Here is a 21,502-nt window from a genome sequence, read left to right as displayed (position 1 = left end):
TTAGATATTAGCGGACTGGTTACTCTATCACAATGATGACACATATCCTGTCTGCCAAAATGTAAATCCTATCACGTCCTATCGGATTTAGATGTCGGCGGACAAGATATCTGTCACCGTTGTGACAGAATAACCTGTCCGCCAATATTTAAATCAGGCCCAAAGTACTAACCTTTGGTGTTAAATAAAAGAGATATCGATGTTACCCTACAGCCTCTGAACTGCACAATATGCAGTCCTGGACTCAAATGGATGCTTCACCACTTGATCAAATTTTGTGAGCACAGACTATCGCTTCACTTCACGATGTGTGATTTTCTTTAATCATCCATTTTTAGGGCACAAGGACGCATCTCTGCACTGTACAGAACCCTCAATTAAAAATAGGTGATATTAAATAATTTTGCTTCACAGGCTAGATATTTAAAGAACATGATAGGTTGCTTTTAGTGGCTGCACCACTTTCTCCCTCTCCCCCGTGTAATTACAATAGTCAAAGTGGGTGCTCCAGCCCAGAGAGAAATCCGAGAGGAGGAAGGGAACAGAACTTTTGACATTTTTGCCAGTGCTGCATTTAGTTCCCAATTGCCCCTTCTGGTGGTTTGACTCATGTTTTGACTCTTAGAGCTAAGCCAGGCCCCTTTTAGGAGCAGGACTACTGCCTACTCCTAAAAAATGGTTGTAACATTTTTCCTTTTAGGAAAATGAGCTTCATTTGAAAGAAAAAAATGCCTTATTTTAAATCAATCGCAGAGATGGTGGTCTGCTGACTCCAGGAGGCCACCATGCCTGTGACTCTAGCGTAGCGGTTTGCGATTTATGATCTACTGTTAATGAGGTAGGTGTAATTGCGACCCACTAACATTCAGTATTTTGTGAACGAACCTATTAAGAAATAGGTTTGCAAAATACCACTGCATTCAGTAGAAGTTGGTGTGCAGATTGCGATCACTCTATTGAATACATTTTAGGTTAGAAATTGAAAAATGAGGATCCATAATATTCACAATTTGGGTTTATTTGTAATATTACTGCGTGAGACCCCCAGTTTTTATTGTACACTAGTTGTTGTGAATTGACAGGAGGTGATTAGTTTTATGTTTCATAATATAGTTGTTTTGAAGAAAGAAGATATTCGGAATCTACCCGAGTATGAGGTCCTTTAAATCCCTGTCCCAACACTCAAAATCAATGCAAAAGCTGTGAATGCCTATCCCAGAATTGCACTCTCTTGCCACCTGGCAACATTATTTTGCTACGTTTTTCGCAAAGTCAGTTGGTTCAGATGCTTTTAGAGAAGATCATTTCCCATTTCTAGTTTCCTCCTGATTTTATTCGAGACTTTCGCATTCTTCACATTTCACACTTCTTAACAGAGGTGTACACTTTTCAAAACGTCATATTCTTCCTTTTTCACCATCGTTTATATCACACAGAATTTTCTAATGCATTTCGAACGAAATAGCAATTCGTTACGGCTGTTTTCTGAAATAAACTTTAATGATCGTAGCAAAACTACTGTCACTCAGTGTGTTAGTTCATCATTATAAACGTGATCTGCCTTACTCAGAACACACCATGTTTCTTGCCTCACATCCCTATAAAACATACTTGTCAAGTGACTTCTTTGTGTTGCTGGTGGAAAATTGTGTCTCAAGAGTTCATCACAATAAGAAGTTTATCAAAGTAAGGAAAAGGAATTGTGCTTGGTGCTTTCCTTGTATTCAATGCTTATCACAAAATTCTCACCACAGTGTGGGGTAGCTTATTTACAACAACCTAAAATTACACCAACACACAAGAACTCCCTAGCATATTAACCCCTTGTGACCATGAGAATAACTCAATGCAAAAGAAAAGGAAACATAAACTTCTTATCACATCACCTATATCCTGGTGCTATCTACACTATCTTCAAAACCAGCTGCTTCATTCACAAATCTTCCGCATTCAGCACCCACGCCTATTTGGTTGACTAGCTCACCTGCTCTGTGGTTCATTGCACACCCGCATCCAAGAGACCATCTGATGGGGCTCAAAAAAGTGTAATAAAGTAAAACCATGCACTCTGCATTCTCTATCAATGCACCCAGGATATGGACCAACATCTTTGTACATCAGAATTTCCCCAACCTTGCTCCTATTTATGAAAGCGTCAAAGACTACCTAGTTATAGAACATTACATCACAATGCAGGAATAGTTCATTTCTGCTTCCAGAAACCAACCATATCTTCAATCTTTTGGGGATTGTCTCTTTGCCTTTGAACCTGTACAGTGCTTTGCTGCCTTTTGGGAAAGTTCGCACTATAAAGACCACATATGTAGATGCGTACATACCCTTGGGCCCAAATAACTGGAAGGTAGTCTGGCATTTTGTTTGTAAATTATTATAGCTGTATGATCCATCCAGCAAGATCTTTGTGTTAAGACAATAATATGCTCAATGTTAATTAGACTCCAGTTCAGCAATTTCCCCATTTCATGGATTGCCTTTACTACCTAGAACTGGCTAACCCAATGTTTCGAGGTCCATGAGCAGTAAATGTACATCATTGCTGTTTTTATCATCAGCTGCTCATAAATTAGTCTGTGAAGATTAAGATTTAGATACGTTTAGTTAAGTAGTATGAATGTTTGATGGCTTATATAAAACTGATAGGCAAAATTGTTTTTCAATTGCTAAGACTTAGCACTCCAAAGTCTCCAGTGAAGCAGATGACAATAAGGACTTAGAATTACATTGCAAATTTTCTTAAAAACTCTTATTGGATCCCCATACAATCCTAGGACCTCAATCAACACGCTAAATAAGGAATCCACACAGCAGCATTAGGGACATTTTGAAACTTGAATACCCATTATCTATCTTTCACTGATGACTGGAATATTCATATTGTACCATTCTAAATATACCATATGTTTGGGCAAACTCAGAGCTCTAAACCATTAGACAGAAAGTAAGTGTTAGAAATTAAGTTTCTGATTGGCAGAGGTCTGCACCCTGTCCAAGAAGGAACCACAATACTAGTCAGGGTATGTCAGATACACACTAAAAGTTAACTTGTGTTCACCTTCTGGTAGCTTGGCACAGAGCAATCAGGCTTAACTAAAGAGGCAATGTGTAAAATATTTTATTTGTGCAACATTTCAAACAGTAAAACAGTGCAAACAACACACAAAACGACACCACACTGTTAGAAAACACAGCTTAACCCCCAGGGTGCCTGGGGTGACCTGGTCTCGTCCTGGGACACGGTTCTTGTGTGCCCGGGACAAGACCAGCTCGTCCTGCACCGGCCCACGGAGGGAGCGCTAGCACTCCCCCGTGGGCCTCCTTCCAACCCCCCCCCAGTCGGGATGGAAGGGGAATTGCTTCCCCTTCCACCCCCGACCTCCCCCCCTCAGCAATCTGATGACGTCAGCGTGCTCACAGCGCGCCGTCATAAAATGCTGCTGAGGAAGCGCTGGAAGCCACTTGCTTCCAGCGCGAGTGGAGAGAGGGCCCAGGAGAGGTGAGTCCTTCTCCTGGGGGGCAGTTGGGGGTGGAAAACAGACAAGGGGAAGGAAAGAGTTTTTCCTTTCCCCCTGTGCCTGTTTTCAATGGATTCCTGCTCGCCCGTGATCGTGGAGCAGGAATCCACCACTAGGCACCAGGCATGTTCTGTTTGTTTATTTTGGGGGGTGACCCCTTGGGCAAAGGTCGCTCCCCCCTGGGGGCAATATCACATCTGTGTTTCTGCCCCCAGGCGGGGTCGAAATCCACTAGAAACCAGGGATTATGTTTTGCCATAATGTTTTTGGGCAGCTACTCCTTAGGCAAGGGTCGCTGCCCTGGGGGCAATTTTTAAAAAATATTGTTCCTCTTGTTTTTGTTTTGTGCTGGGGGCACCGCCTTTGGCAAGGGTCGCCCCTCAAAAGGGGTACAGAGCTGTTGGCCCGGCCTTTTTTTTTTTTTTTAGCCCATCTGCCCCCAAGGGGCACCACCAGGGATCTTGTGTGTGTGTGTGTTTTGTGTTGGGGGACGCCCCTTTGGCAAGGGTCGCCCCCCCAAAAGGGGCACATTACTGATGGCCATTTTTGCCCCCCCTTTGGGGACAGATCAGCCTATTTTGTTTTTAGGCCCACCTGCCCCCAACGGGGGCAGAAGCCACCAAGACGTAAGGGAATTTTTTCCCCCTTTGTTTTGCACTGGGGGTGCCCCCTTTGGCAAGGGTCACCCGCCCCCCCCCCCCCCCCAAAGGGAGCACTGAGCTGTTGGCCATTTCAGCCCCTTTGGCAAGGGTCACCCCCAAAGGGGGCACATTACTGATGGTCATTTCTGCCCCCCTTTGGGGGCAGATCGGCCTATTTTATTTAGGCCCATCTGCCCCCAAGGGGGGGGGCAGAAGCCACTTAGGCATTAGGGAAAATTTGTAAGTTCTTGGTGGCGGGTGTTTGCCAACTGGCAAAGTATTTGTGATTAAAACAGTTTATTTCTTCTTTTTGTTCTAGTTCAAAGCTTTTGCTTCCTTTGCTGTGGATCCTTGCGGTTTTGGCAGTAGTTGTCCTGCGGTTTGCATAGTTGCATGTTTTAGGTAATTAAAAGCAATTTACTCCAAAGGAGTATTGTTGACATGCATGAATGACATGTTTGTAGGTGGTGTACTAAATGCAGGATTGTGTGTGAAATTGTCCTTAGATTTGTGTACAATGATATTTGTGTTGTCTTATGTCTAATTTGCTTTTCTTTTTAGTGGGATATCATTGGTGATTGCTGTGTCTGTGCAGAGTAGTTGCTGGTGAGTCTAGCTTTTTCAGGCAAGTGAGTGGTATAGTTTTTAGGGGGCACCAATGTTTTTGGTCCCAGGTGCAGCCTTCATCTAGGGAAACCTACCAAACCCAGACATTTTAAAAAACTAGACACCCCAAGGAATCCCGGGAGGTGTGGCTTGCGTAGATCCCCCAACATTTTCTTACCCAGACTCCTCTGCAAACCTCAAAATGTGCTTAAAAAAGCATATTTTCCTCACTTTTGTTTGTAGGATCACCGCTTTTGCACAGATTTCCTACTCCCCAGCGTTCCCATCAGTCTCCCAAGTAAAATGATACCTCACTTGTGTGGCTCCCCAAAGCAGAGTCAGCCTAAAGATGAATAAAAGAAAAATATGTGCGTATCAACTCGCTGTTCTATCCCCTCAATCTCTACAGGTTTTTGGCCTTTTTCTGTTGCAGGCCCCTGGGCCCCCACAGAAGTGAGGTACCATTTTTATTGGGAGACTTGGGGGTACGCTGGGTGGAAGGAAATTTGTGGCTCCTCTCAGATTCCAGAACTTGCTGTAAGGAAACAGTGTTTTTTTTAGCCACATTTTGAGGTTTGCAGAGGATTCTGGGTAGCAGAACCTGGTGAGAGCTCCACAAGTCACCCCATCTTGGATTCCCCTACGTGTCTACTTTTAAAAAATGCGGAGGTGTGGTAAGTTTCCCTAGGTGCCGGCTGAGCTAGCGGCCAAAATTCACAGCTAGGCACTTTGCAAAAAACACGTCAGATCTCATTGTAAAAATGTGATGTGTCCATGTTGCGTTTCCTGTCGCGAGCATTAGGCCTACCCACGCAAGTGAGGTACCATTTTTATCGGGAGACTTTGGGAGAACACAGAATAGCAAAACAAGTGTTATTGCCCCTTGTCCTTCTCTACATTTATTCCTTCCAAATGTAAGACAGTGTTTAAAAAAAGAAGTCTATTTGAGAAATGCCTTGTAATTCACATGCTGGTATGGGCACCGCAGAATTCTGAGATGTGCAAATAACCACTGCTTCGCCATGCCTTATCTTGTGCCCATTTTTATTTTTACAGAGTAAAACATTGAGAAAAATGGCTGTTTTTGTCACCTCAATTTAAATTTTTTTTTATATCAGCTATTACTTTCTGTAAGAAAACCTTGTAGGATCTACACAAATGACCCCTTGCTGAATTCAGAATTTTGTCTACTTTTCGGAAATGTTTAGCTTTCTGTGATTCAGCATTGGTTTCACACCCATTTTGGTCACTAACTGGAAAGAGGCTGAAAGCACAAAAAATAGTAAAAATGGAGTATGTCCCAGTAAAATGCCAAAAATGTGTTGAAAAATTGGGTTTTCTGATTCAAGTCTGCCTGTTCCTGAAAGCTGGGAAGCTGATGACTGTAGCACTGCAAACACTTTGTTGATGCCATTTTCAGGGGAAAAAACAGCCTTCTTCTGAAGCCTTTTTCCCCCATTAAAAAAAACAAAACAAAAAAAAACAATTTTTCCTGAATTTTGGCTAATGTCTTGGTCTCCTTCAGGGGAACCCACAAACTGTGGGTACCTCTAGAATCCCTAGGATGTTGGGGGAAAAAAAGGACGCAAATTTGGCGTGGGTAGCTTATGTGGACAAAAAGTTATGAGGGCCTAAGCGCAAACTGCACCAAATAGCCACAAAAAGGCCTGGCACCTGAGGGGGTAAAGGCCTGGCACCTGAGGGGGTAAAGGCCTGGCACCTGAGGGGGAAAAGGCCTGGCACCTGAGGGGGAAAAGGCCTGGCACTTGAGGGGGTTAATTTTATGAGTAAAACAAGACCAAAATAAAAAAATCCAATAAGTCTAAGTCGAATTTTGAATTTTTAAAGATTAAAATGCAATATAGAGCTTAAAAGCATAAAGTGCCAACCAGTGATATCTGGTTGTGCTAAACCAGGGTAAATCCCAAAGTTCAGGCCGACCTCAATGGAGTGTGGGTCAGATACAATCCAGCTGAAGTTTTAACTTCTCAGAATTGAGCCGAGTCCTGCTCTGTGAGAAGAAGTTTCCCGGGAGCAAGGAAAGTGTTGCATGTTGTGGTGCGTGGATGCACAGTGGGCTGGGTGTTGTGGATTGGAGCCTCATGGTTATGCTTGCTGTGTGAAAAGACGGACTTTTGGCGGGTCGCGCTGATTCTTCATGCCAGCAACACAGTTCCGGTACGAGGGCCCTTTTGTGGTCACAAAGAGCCCAAAAGCATGATTTCAGGAGCCACAAAACCCTTTTCAAGATCCCAGGACGGGAAGGGCACTTCTTGAGGGTCAGGAGCTGTTCAAAGATGGGTCCAGGAGCTGTAGCACAGGAAGCAAGCTAGCAAGCACTTGGAGTCACCATGGTTCTTGGATGGAGAGATGCAGGTCCATTTCTCACTCCCAGGCAGGAGGGCAGCAGGTCAGTCAGTTCAGGAAAGAAGTTCAGCAGAGTAGCAGCTCAACAGAGTGGCAGTCTTTGTAGCAGCCCAGCAGTCCTTCCTTGCAGAGTATCCACAGGTCCAGAAGTGTACTGAGTTGGTGGTGTCAGAGTTCCAGTACTTATACCCAGTTGTGCCTTTGAAGTGAAGGAGACTTCAAAGAAGGGACTTTGAAGTGCACAGAGACCCTCCCTTCCTGCCCTGGCTCCAGACTCACTACGGGTGGAGTTTTTGCAGCTCTTTGTGTGTGGCAGAACACTGCCCTTTCAGGTGTGTCAGCCCATCCCACCCAGAATGGCCCATCAGGGTGATGATGGCTAATTAGTCACACCTAAGCTCCCTTTGTGTGTGGCTGTCTAGAGGGACCCAGCTGTCACCCCACCCCAGACATATATTGTAGACAGGTAGTAGGCGCCAAATAGCTAACGTAAAAAAATGCCAGTTTTCTAAAAGTGGCATTCTAAGAACTGCAATTTAAAATCTGACTTCACCAAAGAAAAATGAATTTGGGAGTTTCTTACTACCAGGGTGTGTAAAACTTAAAAGTAAATGTCTTGCCTTTTACATACATTGCATCCTGCTCTGTGGGTCACATAGGGCCAGAATTAGGGATGACATATGTATGAAAGGGAAGGTTTAGGCCTGGCAAGAGGTTTATCTTGCCAGGTCAAAGTGCAAGTGTATACTGCAGAGGCAGTTTCTGCAATGGGAGGCCTGAGACATGGTTGAGGGGCTACTTAAGTTGGTGGCACAATCAGTGCTGCAGGCCCACTAGTAGCGTTGAATTTACAGGCCCTGGGCACATGTAGTGCACTTTACTAGGGACGTATAAGTAAATTAAATATGGCAATTGGGTGTGAGCCAATGTTACCATGTTTTAGGGGAGAGAGTACAAGCTGTGTTTCAGTGGTAAAGTGCACAGAGTCCTAAAGCCAGCAGAAACAAGGTCAGAAGAGGAGGAAGGCAAAAAGTTTTGGGTGACCCTTCAGAGAGGGCCATTTTCCAACAGTATGGATTCTTTATTCCGTCAGTTCACGGTGACATCAGTGTAACCAAGTCAGATGTTGCCTTCTTTTACGGTAGAATCACTTCTTTACCTTCTGCTATGTGAATTATTTACTGTGTTTAACCAAGTTCTCTGATCTGACTGTGCTCATAGATGGTTGTAAACATTGACTTACCTGCCCTCCATGATGATAAATATGCCTATGTCTTAGATACCATATTGTCTCTGGTACCATGGGAGCATAAACCAGCTATATGGCTTTACTTACCACAGTGATAACAATGAAGAAAAGGAATGTTTCTAAAACAGTGGCGTATTGTCACAAGAATCTAGGACATCCCCTTCTAAAAACCTGAACTTTACTCAGCTAGGATAGTCTCCTTGGGGATTCGGGCCATAATACAGAGAGGGCTCCTTCATGGCAGCAAGGGGTCAATACTCTGGCTCTTTCAGCCTGCCGAGAGAGGTGAAAAGACTGCCCCTTTGACATTGTGATCATGATGTTATGAATTTAAACTGCTTAAGCATATGCTTTCCATTATACTTTTCACTCGTCCCTCACCCTACAGCAATCTATCATAAGTATTTTTTAGGAAATAGTATAGCCACCCCAACCTGCCTCTCAAAGTTTTTAAGTTCTGTGATAATTCATTGGCCGTGGAGTGTGGGCCAGTGGCATAGCTGGGCAGCAGTGAATGCTTCCACGTTTTTCTAAAACATGAAGGCTTGCTTGATGTGTGACATTTCCGAAATAATTTGAAACCATAGCTTATGTCTAGAGAAGGCTTTTGCACTGACTGGCTGTGCAGAATCTCCTTTGATTTTTGTTATACAATATCACAAAACAGTGACTCATATCCAAATAAATTATCTGTACGTCCTGTGATGTCCTCGATAATGTTTAGGTGATGGGTAAAGTCATCAGTAATGCCACTGCTATAACTTGTGATTTCATCTGCCACATCACAGATTAGGCCCTGAAAAGTGAATTTGGATTGCCAGTTATGGTTTGCACAGTGCGGGTGCTTCCACCAATTCATATCTTCCAGGCAAGGTGTTGCATACTTTGTAACTACTTAAGCATGCCTTGAAGCTAATGCGAGCCGAGAGGAAGCACTAGTGGAGTCCTCTGAGAGCATCTGTGATCCTGTCAATAATTGGGAGGTCAATGAGACAGCAGCCTGTTATGTGGAGGATGTTCTTTAGATGGGTGAGGCTGGATTCTATTACTTATGTGAGCAGGATATTGTCTCTGTTAAAGTTTTTTATTTTTTTTATTTTTTTTTAAAGCTTCATATTTTTGGGTGACAAATGATATTGAGTATTGATAATTTTTATGTTGGATCTAATGTGCAAATTATAAAATATTATTAATGTACCTAAAACAAGGTTTAGACGTGTGTGTATTAAAATAATGTAGTTATGCCACATTTTGGTGAAATACCATGTTGGATGAAACAGATGTTGTTTCAGTCACTGTTTTACACTCCTGCCTTCAGCCCCACACATCAGGTCACCCTGCACATCTTCTCTCTCTACAGAGTCAGCAGAAAGTAAGACAGTCGATTTATTATTTTCTATTAGCGATGAATACAAACACTTTTAGTATACTATATAGACTGCAACGTTCACGGACTATCCACTGTTTCTGTAGTCCAGTTCAGTTTTGCACGTTTATGAATGGTCTTTGGAGGTTACATATTTTGTTGAAAACATCTCCAGATTACACTGAGGTAGAGAAGAAAGATGCTTTCTTAGAAATGGGATACTGCTAATATATAATGCCATTGACGTGGTTCATTCTGATTTGCCAAAGAATTATCACATTGTATCATTCCGGATCTGTCCTTTAGCCAAAGTTCTATGCGAGAATTGTGTTTAAGAACCCCTTGGTGTAGGGGTGAGCCAGATTTCCGATGAAGACTTTCCTATACTATTAGGGATGCTGTCTGAATTCTTTTTGATTTTACTGCTCCTTTGAGAATCGGAATGATTTCGGATTTTCTACTATTCCTCATTAACTGTGCATTTTGAGCCTTCATGGCATTTATTCTGTACTGCTTCATTTTGATATTTTCTGTAATAAAACCATTGAACGTTTCTCTGATCTAGAACTCAGTTATTGAGTGGTCTAAGTTTCTTATTTTTGATACTCTACTAAAAGAATGTTGAGTGGGGTGCTCTTTTGCACAGTTTCAACTAAGAGTGGGTCCTCGTGAGGTAAATGGTAGTGTTTAAAAAAAAAAAAAAAAATTGCGTGGGGAGGGGGTCATGATTATTGTGGCACAGCCCTAATTACTGGAGTATATGGTTACTCTTCTACATTTCCATCAAGGTGCAAGATGACCACAGCTTGGACGGTAGCTCTGATTCCTGTTTCCAGAAGGAAGGAGTTATCAAAGCAGTGATATTTGGTGTCAAGTTTTTTCATCTTTTGGGTCAAATGTGTCTTTCACTTGGGGAAATGTTAATATGGAAGCTAAGTGATTAGCAAAATAGGTCACCTGGGGTTTTGAACCATCTGGATTTATTCATGAGATACAGTATAAAGTTTGCTTTTTAGTCTGTAGTGCGATGAAGACAAATTTCGTTTTTTGTTACGTTTGAGGTAAACATCTAGGTTACAATGGTGAGAAGGCAGTTTTTTTTTTTTTACACTCAACATTGTATCAGCATTACATTTGAAGACAGAGGGCCTGATTTATTGTGTGGCAGTGAGGGAATTCCTTCGCAATGGAGACAGTACCCTCTCTGCCAAACTTAAGTTCCGCCCACCTCATTTAGAGTCAGGTGGAACGTCAGTAAATCACCAATGGAGACTACTCTGTATTCGCTGCTGACATACTCCTCTGATGGCTCAACAGAGTAAGGGCTGTTGGAAGTTTGGCTATTTTCTCATCCACCCTATTCAGAGTGGGCAGACAAATGGGCAGTTGTGGCAGTAAGTGAAAATAAAAACGTTTTAATGACCCCCATGACATCGGAGAAAATTCGTAGGGGGAGGTCACTACTTTTTTAAGTTCGAAAAGAAAATCCTGCTTTGGGATGTTGTTTTTGAAAAGAAAAGAAAAAGATATTGTAAGTGTGCCGCATGTTGATGGAGCCACTTGACCACTGACAGGAGCCGCTGTGGCTACAGTTCTTGCCAATGTAAGAGATGTCCTTTGGGGCAGCGGATATTTCTAAATCTGGAGTACAGTTACTCCATAAAGGCAACAGAGTAATTTACTCCATCACCCTGATGTACTAAATACTACAATCTAAATCACCCCCAGAGTTGTGTCATCTTTATACTGATGTATCTTGGAGTCCTGTCAGTCAGAATATTAGTTCTGATTGGCTCCATGTTGCATTTGGCTATCACCTGAGATAGAATGGAACCAATACAGGTCACAGAAATGTGTTCCAATTTGAAAGTGTGCATCTAGATGACTCAGCGTCTATTGGCTTGGTCTGAGATCAGCCACTAATTTATGTATCCTTTGAAGTCCTTTGTGGTTTACAAGGTGCAGGATAGAGCATGCTAGTTGAGGACTACCGAAGCTGGGTGGCCATTGCCTGTGATGTGGAGCGCATCATGGATTACTTGGATGGGGGTGGTCTCTGACCTGCAGTGTGAGCTTATTCAGATTTGTAGGAGGTCGTTGGTCTATAATTATCAGCATCTGCTCACAGTGCTGTTAGTCACAATGGGCAGAATGACTGCATAATACATTCTTTCTCACTGGCATAAGCTGAGTCCCTTCATGAATTGTGACCTAATGTAAATGATATTTACCATGAGTTACTCAAGCCTTTGCAAAATCTGACACACCACACTGAATACGCAAAGGTTCAAGAGACACCCAATTTCGTTTGGGCTCCTACAGTCATTCAAATCATATCAATACGTGGAGAAACTTGTCATATAAGTTTAGGGTACTTTGCTTCTCCCACCCTCTAGTAAAGTGAAGGTTCTTATTTTCAATTGGTCCAGGCAAGGTCAATTGAATATATGTCTTCCTCTGAAAGAGAATAATGGGAAATCGGAATCAGTCCTTTCCCGTTTTCAAATCAATCCATCTTGAACATAATCTATTTCTAGTCCATGAAAGAGAATAAAGGCTCATCCATCAGAGAACAATTCTCCACTTGTTTATTTGTTTGTGTTCATGGAGATTGATTTTACCCTGCCCTTGCTGTCTCCTCGTACTCTTTAGCTCCCTTTTTTGATCGGTCCTCCTCTAGTCTTTAGTCCTCATCCCTTTACCTACCTTGCATACCCCACCCACGTAAAATAGCTTGCTTGATAGGTCCCTTCATAGCTCCCCTCCAGTTATGACCACACGCCTCTCAATTTGCTGTGTTGCAAAGGAAAAATATACCACACCTGCTTGAAGCAATTGAAGCCCACTCCTTTGGTATGCATCAGGTCAGAGACACAGATCATGTTTACCTTTCAGAAGATTGTTAAGTATGTGTCCCATGATATACTTCTTCCACATTTGCCACAATCTGTGGACCGAGATACTCCTGCAACCCTTAACTCTCGGGACACTTAATACTTATGGCACCAAACACTTTGTTGATCCCAAGACTCCTGCCAAGTCACACCCTATTCCACAAATCCCATCTCAACAATGGCAAAGCCTGCTGAATAGCTTTTCGTGCTTCCCGTACCACTCCATGACCAATCCTGTGTCACCCTCCTTGTGACATTTTAGAACTTTCTTCCAATGAAAGTATAGAAAACCAGCACCTCCCATGCACTGTTGCTCACTTCGCTGCATTCCTCTATTTTAAACAAAACTTGAAAAAGAAATGTGAAAACACATATCAAAATAAAAAAATGAATACAATGGATTTAAATAAAAGAAAAACAATTTGGATGCGCGCAGCTATGAGGCAGTTTGGGACATAATCTAGACCCCTACGGACAGGAAGTTGTACTTCCAATTGCGTGTAGGAACCTTACCATTAAGATCATCCACTAGCAGTTGGTCATCTGACGGAAGTGCTGTCTGCCCAGCTTGTAACGCCCCTATTGAACATTTTCCACATGTATTTTCTGTCTGCCCCGCTTATGTAATCCCTCACAGGAAGTGGCTTGCACCTGTCTGCAGGCTGCTGGGTGTCCGTAGGGCTGCTATAGCTCTATGAATTCTTAAATCGAATACTGATCATGTTTTAGTTACTGCTGTCGCTAAATTTATTGGAGCTACGTGGAACAATAGAGCAAAAATGTTATCTTCTTCGTGTGGAGTTGCCTAGTATGTATAGTTTTACATCATTGCAGGTTGCCTTCCCAATGATGGGCAGGGTGTAGCACATTTTGTGAAATAAATTCTTAATTAGTGCGTGTATTCTAATACCACTGTGCTGTTGGGCCAAAGGAGCTGTTCAGTGACTGCGCTGGATCTGTGGTCCAAAACTGCAAATCTTTGCAATCAACTCTGTAAATCATCTAGGGAAGTGCTTCTCCTCCCAGTACTGTATTTGGTGTTGATCACTGAATAAACTATTGTTTTTTGTACAGATTTATAACTTTCAAAATCTTTTATGTACATCTTATTATGTATATGGTGCCAGAGTATTCTGTGCACAATTTCATGTTTAAGTTCTGGGCCCAGTAGTATTTATTGTTGTATGTATCGTTTTTATCCTTGTCTTAACTTATTTTTTAATGTATATGAAATGTGATGGTTTTTTCTTTGTTTATGTTTTGTGCTTTTATGTTACTAGTTACTGAAATAAATTTTACTTGAATTGAATTAAATAAAGGATTATCCATCAGAGAACAATTCTCTACTTGTTTACTTGTTTGTGTTCATGGAGACTGATTTTACCCTCCCCTTGCTGTCTCCTCGTACTCTTTATCTGCCTTTTTTGATTGGTCCTCCCCTAGCCTTCTGTCCTCATCCCTTTTCCTGCCTACCCCACCCACGTAAAATAGCTTGCTTTGTAGGCCCCTTCAGAGCACCACTCCAGTTATGACCATACTCCTCTCAAGTTGCCGAGTTGCAAAGGTAAAATCTACCACACCTCCTTGAAGCAATTGAAGCCCACTCCTTTGGTATGCATCAGGTCAGAGACACAGATCATGTTTACCTTTCAGAAGATTGGTAAGTATGTGTCCCATGATATACTTCTCCAACAATTGCCACAATCTGTGGACCGAGATACTCCTGCAACCATAAACTCTGGGGACACTTAATACTTATGCCACCAAACACTCTGTTGATCCTGATACTCCTGCCAAGTCACACCCCTATTCCACAAATCCCACCTCAACACTGGCAAAGCCTGCTGAATAGCTTTCCGTACCACTCAATGACCAATCCTTCGTCATCATCTCAAGATAAGTACACCCTCTGTGTTCTAGACGTATGAAACAATACATGCTTTCTCATGTACCCCACCCTCTTTAAAAAAAACTTCAATAAATAAAATAGTTAAAAAAAAAAAAAAGGAAGTTCTCAACCTTTTACTCAACATCCTAAAAAGAAATATATGACAAATACAACTTTTTAGTTTAAAGTTTAAAGACAACAGGCTGTATCTCATCTTCTGAAGCTCATCCTCTCAATCATGAGCACCCACTGCCTTCTTGTGATAATTCCGGACAGGACTTTTCAAATTTGCACCGCCATCACCATCACACACGACACTCAGCCACAAGAAGGACAAGAAGGACATCAGAAAAAAAGTTACCTTCTGATTCTTCAAGGACAACTAGAAAAACTCTAAGAACAACTCAATAGCCTATCTAGACAACTGCAACCCTCAACTAATGTCAAGACCCTTCCGAACAGCCACAAACCACTCTGAAGAATCAGGTAAAATGTCATCTTCCTTTGAAAAGTAGTGTCTCAAAGGTTAAGCTGTCAGCACTCCGGTACACCCAAGAACTTATCAAAAACAAGTGTGCATAGGAAGCCAGGAGATGAAATTGAGAAGATCAAAATACAAGAAGACCCTTACCCTTCTTAAAGCAATCTGCTCCAACCGTTATTCCACCCTCACAATTAAACATACTACACTACAAGATCATCATCAACGGAGCAATAAACAAAAGCAAAGCCCTCTTTAAGATCATCAAAGAGTATGCCAACACAATCCAGAAACCACTATCAGTCAGCAGAATGTACACCAGCAACATCTTCTTCATGGAGAAAGTAATCAAAATCTGATGTAAAAGCATTTATTCATCACGGTCATCCACACTATCACCTATATCTACCAGCCACATCTCCAGCTGGTCACCCTTCAACATGGTTTCACAGAAATACCTTGCTAACATTCTGAATTGACCAAAAGCCCCTACCTGCAAAGTTAGCATGCTTCTCTCCTCTATCATCAAGTCTTTGCAATGATAATCCCCCACACTGCTTCTCCACATTGTCAACACTATGCTAACCAAGGGCACTTTCCTAGATAGCTTCAAGACTGGAGAGATCCTCCCTATGTTGAAAAAGCCTACTCTAGGTTCAGCCCACCTTGCCAACTTTGATCCTGTGACCCATCCCCCAATTGTTGGAAAAATCATCAAGAGAGCGTCTGTCACCCAGCTCCATGACCATATAAGGAAGACCACCTACTTCAAGACTATCAATCAGGGTCCAAACTATGTAGAAGCATTGCAACAGTCACGCCCCAAGTAGTTAGTGACTCCCTGTTCCTCAGGGCCAAAAAAGACCCTTGCCTCTGGTCCTGCTTGACATCTCCAAAAGCTTCCGATATCTTCAACCATCCAGCAATGATGCACACCCTGAAAATGTGAATGGGCTTCACTACCACAATCCCAATGGTTCACCATCCAGTTCACCAACTGACAGCAACTTGTTCATATAGGAACTACCAGGTCCTGTACTCTACTTCTTCCCTTTGTAGTGCCCGGGACTCCAGCCTGTCACCTATCATAATTCAATCTTTATATGGACCTGTTTAGAGCCTCCGTGCAGACAGCAAAATCAAGATCTGGCAGTATTCTGATGACAATCAGACCTCAAAAAATCATAAAAATGTTACTAGACCTGCAGGCTGAGTAATTTGAATAATCTACTCCTCCTAACAGTAATGTACTTGACCCGTAAATGTGTTCCAAATTGTTTGATTCTAGGCAAATATTTTATTTTGCAGAGTTGCCTTTTTCCTTCATTCTCACAGGAGTGTACCTTCAAATTTGTGAGTTTAGCATTTCTGCTCTAAAAAAAAAACCTCTTGTTTGATTAAATAGACTAAAGGTTTGTCCCATGTATAATGAGAATCTAACCCACATATAGGGCACATATGATCCATGACTTGTCTCTTAGTTTACTAATAGCACTGCAGGGCAGGAGTGTTTCTCAGTTTAATGTTTACACACTCACTTTTGAAAAATATATCACTAAAGCATGATGTGGTAGCGCACTGTCATTTACAGATAGTAAATTTCCAAGAAATGCCCCAAAAGCTTCTCAATAATTTGCAGCTTTACTCATAAAACTATTTAGTGTATTAACAATAATCTCTGAAATTTGGGTTTCAGAAAACATATTTATGATTTGCATATCACCAAGTGAAGTGTTCCGATTTGTTTTCATCCTGATATTTTTTTTAGCACACAGAAGTACAAAAAAAGGGGCTGTCACAACTCCTGACATATTTTGATGTTTATTCAGTTAACTAAGGGCCAGATGTACGAACCATGGATTAATTACTAGGAAGGGGCAAGTTTAGGTCGTACCTTCCGAATACCGAATAGCACTGGTGTTCATGAATGTTTTACAACCGGAAAGCGATTGCAAAACATTTATATTTGACCGACTCCCTAGAGGAGGTGGTAACCCATTCGCAAATGGGCAGGGGTCCCCAAGGGACCCCTTTCCCTTCATGAATGTGGGTATTTTAAGAGCAGGCAGTGGCCCTAATGATCAGTGCCTACTCTTAAAAAATGGAAAGAAAACTTTTCAATGTTCTTTTTGTAATGCAGCCCGTTTTCCTTTAAGGAAAACGGGCTGCATTACAAAAAACTGCTTTATTTAAAAAAGCAGTCACAGACATGGTGGTCTGCTGACCCCAGCAGGACCCCTTCCCTGTGAGTGCTGACAATTCCCAATGGGTCGCAATTTACAACCTGCCTCATTAATATTGATGAGGCAGGTCCCTTGCTACCCATTAGAGAATCACAAACATAGTTAAAACACACTGTAGTACATCACAGTAGCGAATCACAAAGATTTGCATTTAGGAAATCACAAACTGGGTTTTTCGTACATCTGGCCCTTAGTTATTAAATTGTTGTGGGTTAGGAAAAACCTGACCCTGCAGTCTTTCATTTCACACTTTTTACAGCAGGTCAGACAGTTCACCTTAACAAAATCCTTGAATGCTGCAATCAGAAGGAAATAAGGCAATCTGTCTTTTGACCTCTGACACAGTGCACGTGTCAAGAACAAGATTTAAAGGCATCTTTACTGGTGTTTCACTTTCGGACTGAATAGAACACCTGTTCTTTGTCAACTCGCCAGAAGGGGCAAGTAGGTCTTAAAAATAGCTTGACGTGATAAAATATGGCTTATCGTTGAGGGTGGGCAAGTAGATTTCTCGAGGCTTGACAATGAATTATGCCTCAAAATCTCCTCAACAAAGGATATACAGAGACTCAAGCCCTGTCTCGAACACTCTAGAGTTCAACAAACCACTTAATGTTAATTTCTCTTGTTTGTCAGCACTACGAAATAATCTGTGATTTAGTCACAAGTCTCCAACCTAAACCCAAAGGTCTTCACACTCAAAATTATAGAAAATGCAAAATGACTTGCAATCACCATTGATTCAAACCTCTTGCCAAGGAATACATTGCCAAGAAGAACAAAACAGCTTGGTTCCATCTCTAGCTCTTGTAAAAAAAAAAAAAACTGACCTTTTTCTCGCCAGGAGAAGACTTCAGAATTATCGTGGAAGCCGTAGTCTTCCCCACGTAGACTAGAAACAACACCATGCTCAGCTGCATACTATAGACCAGTCTCACTCGTATAAAGGACTTCCTTCATACAGTAGTAAACTTACCAGGAGGCTGAATAACCTGACCACTTCACCCTTACACTAAAGTAGCTACACTGGCTACCCCTGCAAGTCTAGATTGTCCTCAAGATTACCTGCATTGTTTACAAGCCCCTCCATACCAAGATCCCTGTCTACCTAACAAACTATTAATATCGGTCAGTCAGTGCCAAATAAGAAGCTAAGCTATCACCGCATTAGATACTAAACACTGTGAATATTAGAAAACACTTGTGAAGAAACTGAAAACTCACCTATTCAAGGAACACTTCCTCAGATAGGCTGATTTCTGATGCCCTCTACTAGGTGTACCTTCTCCGTCTGCCCCCTCTATTCATCTCCACTGGGCCTTGACCTCTATACAGTGATCATTGCTATCCAGCTAGGTTTGCACTTAAGAAATACCAAAACATAGAAACTTACAAATGATCATCTCAGTCCTTGCTTCTACAGAGGTGCCACTCCCCTGTTAGGTGTTTTCTTTCGCTTTGGGGGGTGGGGGGCAGGGTAAATGGTTTATTCGACTAGCCATACTATTTTTGGTAAGGCTGGCCCACTTTCCAACATCACCTCATGGGTTGCTTCAGTGACCTTGACTTTCTTTTGTCTTAGTTAATTCATATGCTCTTTGTTTTATTCAAATAATGTTTGTGTGTCTTGTTTATATTCTTCTCTTTGTGGCTAGGGAACAGGTGGGCGATGGATTGTCATGATATGTTTCTACCTACCCGCAGTTATCCACCATTCCATGCACTGCCCTATTCTAATGAGTGGTTTACAATAACTAATAATAGGGTCCCAGGTTAGTTTTGAGCACTGCATTATTTCATTAGGTTTGTCTCTGCCTCTAAATGCGTGAGGAAAAAAAGAACAAAAACAGATGTTAGAGTGGTTGTGTCATATATGCTTCTGTAACATCACAACCGCAAGAGGTGCAGGAGTTGGGATCGAGCCAAGGTAACAACAACTGGCACGGGAGAGCTAGTGCAAGTTTCTATATCCACAATGTTGCCTGGGGAGATGCATGCAGTGAGGAATCTACAGGTAAATGGCACTGTTCACCAGAAAGATTGCCAAAGGTAAGCAACTTTCTCATCTTGCCACAGCCACTAGCTTCTCTTAGAGCCAAGCGATTTGCCCCTCTCAGACATCTGGCTATCTATTCACCTGAAAGATTCACCGTTTGGGAGAAACTGATCGTTTTAAACTCAGCAGTGCCTCCCATACTGAGCCATTTATGTATCCAAAAATTTAAAGCTCTCACAATGTAGACATCTTTTCAACCTCTCCTCTGCCTGGTGCACAAATACCATATTAATGAAAATGAGTCTTCCTTTTGCTTTGGTTGCACCACAAATTCCTGTCGCTGTCATCTTTGTTTCTTCTTTCTGTATAGCAGTTTCAGTTGCTGAAAAGCTTTTCCAGCATATTTTCCAGCATTAAGTGTGAAACCTTTAGTTAAGTCTCCATCACATCCTTTTTCTCATGCAGACTGTACAAGGAGTCCACAAAATACCCCACTACCCCTCAACACCCTGTCTGAGGCCACCAGTGGAGCCACAGTTCACTGAGCCTGTGCCTCTTATGTCTTTTATCACTGGTGTTGGGGCTATGGCAAAAAATAGCTCCCAGTGAGACCCTCTACTAAGTATTCCTCCTAGACCAGGGGTCTCCAAACTGCAGGGCGGGCCTTCCTGGGGGGTCTCAAGTAATCCCAGGGGGGCTGATAGGCTCTGGCCAAAAGAAACATTATGCAGGTAACAGTGCTTTGTTTTAAGCAGAAAAGAATTCACTGCATTTTTTTTAAAGGTAACATAACTTAACTGCAACATTTAAATATGCCTAAACATTGTTAAAAATTCTGAGGGGGGGGGTGGTTATTTTTCCCCCTCACCTTGGGGGGGGGGGGGGGGGGGGGGGGGAAGGCACGGCAATAAAAAGTTTGAAAACCACTGTCCTAGACCATGTTGGCCGACCTTTTCTCCAACAGTCTTGCCCATGTCCTTCCAATAATAAAGCTTGAAAAAAGGCCCCAGGGACAATTATCGACTACGTATTGCTCAATTTTAAGAACAATAACGTCTGTGATGTCTTTTAACTCCAAAGAAAGGTCAAGTCCAAACCCCATACTGAAAGTTTCAAGTGCAGAAATTGAGTGCTAACAGCAAAAAACATAAAAAATACGGTAAAGCACAATAGCATCCAATGAGTTGTATATGTATTTATTCATGAATGAACATGGTCGTACAGCTGGTGACTCTGGAAGTAGTTCAGCCAACACGTGTCAGGGTATGTTCTACAGATGGCCTAAGGCATTCACAAGGCTGAAATTGCACAGGGATTAGTACACAGGTGCAGCACTGCAAACGTGAGACACTTGGTGAACCTAGCAGAAGGTTGCCTACGCTGTGACAATGTGGTATTCCTAAAATTTATTTTGTAAAGATTGTTGAGTGACTCCACCCCATTATTCGGATTTTCTCATGTAGAGTGGTTTGCTCACAAAGAGACCTTTCAGTCAAATATATAGAGCACCAGGTTTTTAGGCAAGTCACTGGAATTATGCAGTTCTGTGGCCGCAGCGATTTTTGCATAAATATAGATTTGCCATATTTGCCTCATAATCCATCTGCCACATAATTTGTTTTTTCCTGCCACATTTACTCAATCCTGCGACATAATTTTGCCCTCCTATGCCTCATAATTCCAGTGGCCCTACTGTTAGGGTAGGGTTGTTTTCAATGTAGCACAAGGCCCTTGTTCTTAGTTTGTGTCACTTAAAATTCCCAACTTGTCTTTTTCCTCGCTCTGTATTGGTTATTTTTCTTATAAGCATGTCAGTGTTGTTTCAGATTAAGTTTTTATATTTAATGGCCCATTTTATTCCAATTGATATAAAAGCTTCACATGACCTTGTTTAAGGTCTCACAGACATCATGTAATTTGTACAGGGGACAACACTGGGCTCAGCCTTGGTTGAGTAGTGCGCACATCATCAGATTTATCAGTCACTGGTCGAATGTAGGTGACATTCACTTATGGAGTTTTGTTATTGCACAACGGCTATGGTCGTTTGATTTGGTGAAGGTGCGAGCCTTTTTAAAATACACACAGGGAATCTGTTTTTGTGTTCTGCAGCAGTTTGCAACCTTGTGAAAATATTACATTTCAGAAAATAAGGCAGCAATTGTGAGTAACAGAATATGTTTTCATGTTTTTAGTTGTTATGGATGGCCTTTATCATGCTCATCATTTGACTTACCC

General features: G+C 42.0%; 1 protein-coding gene across 1 annotated transcript in view; it reads right to left on the bottom strand.

Annotated features, from left to right (window-relative positions):
• DNAAF2 (dynein axonemal assembly factor 2) overlaps positions 1 to 21,502 on the bottom strand; it is a 145,699-nt gene that overhangs the window by 11,123 nt on the left and 113,074 nt on the right. The gene's annotated exons all lie outside the window — the stretch shown is intronic.

This window comes from Pleurodeles waltl, chromosome 9, assembly GCF_031143425.1.
Source record: "Pleurodeles waltl isolate 20211129_DDA chromosome 9, aPleWal1.hap1.20221129, whole genome shotgun sequence".
Lineage (NCBI taxonomy): Eukaryota > Metazoa > Chordata > Amphibia > Caudata > Salamandridae > Pleurodeles > Pleurodeles waltl.
The sequence above is the reverse complement of the archived record's forward strand: the minus strand, read 5'-3'. Positions and strand labels throughout refer to the sequence as shown.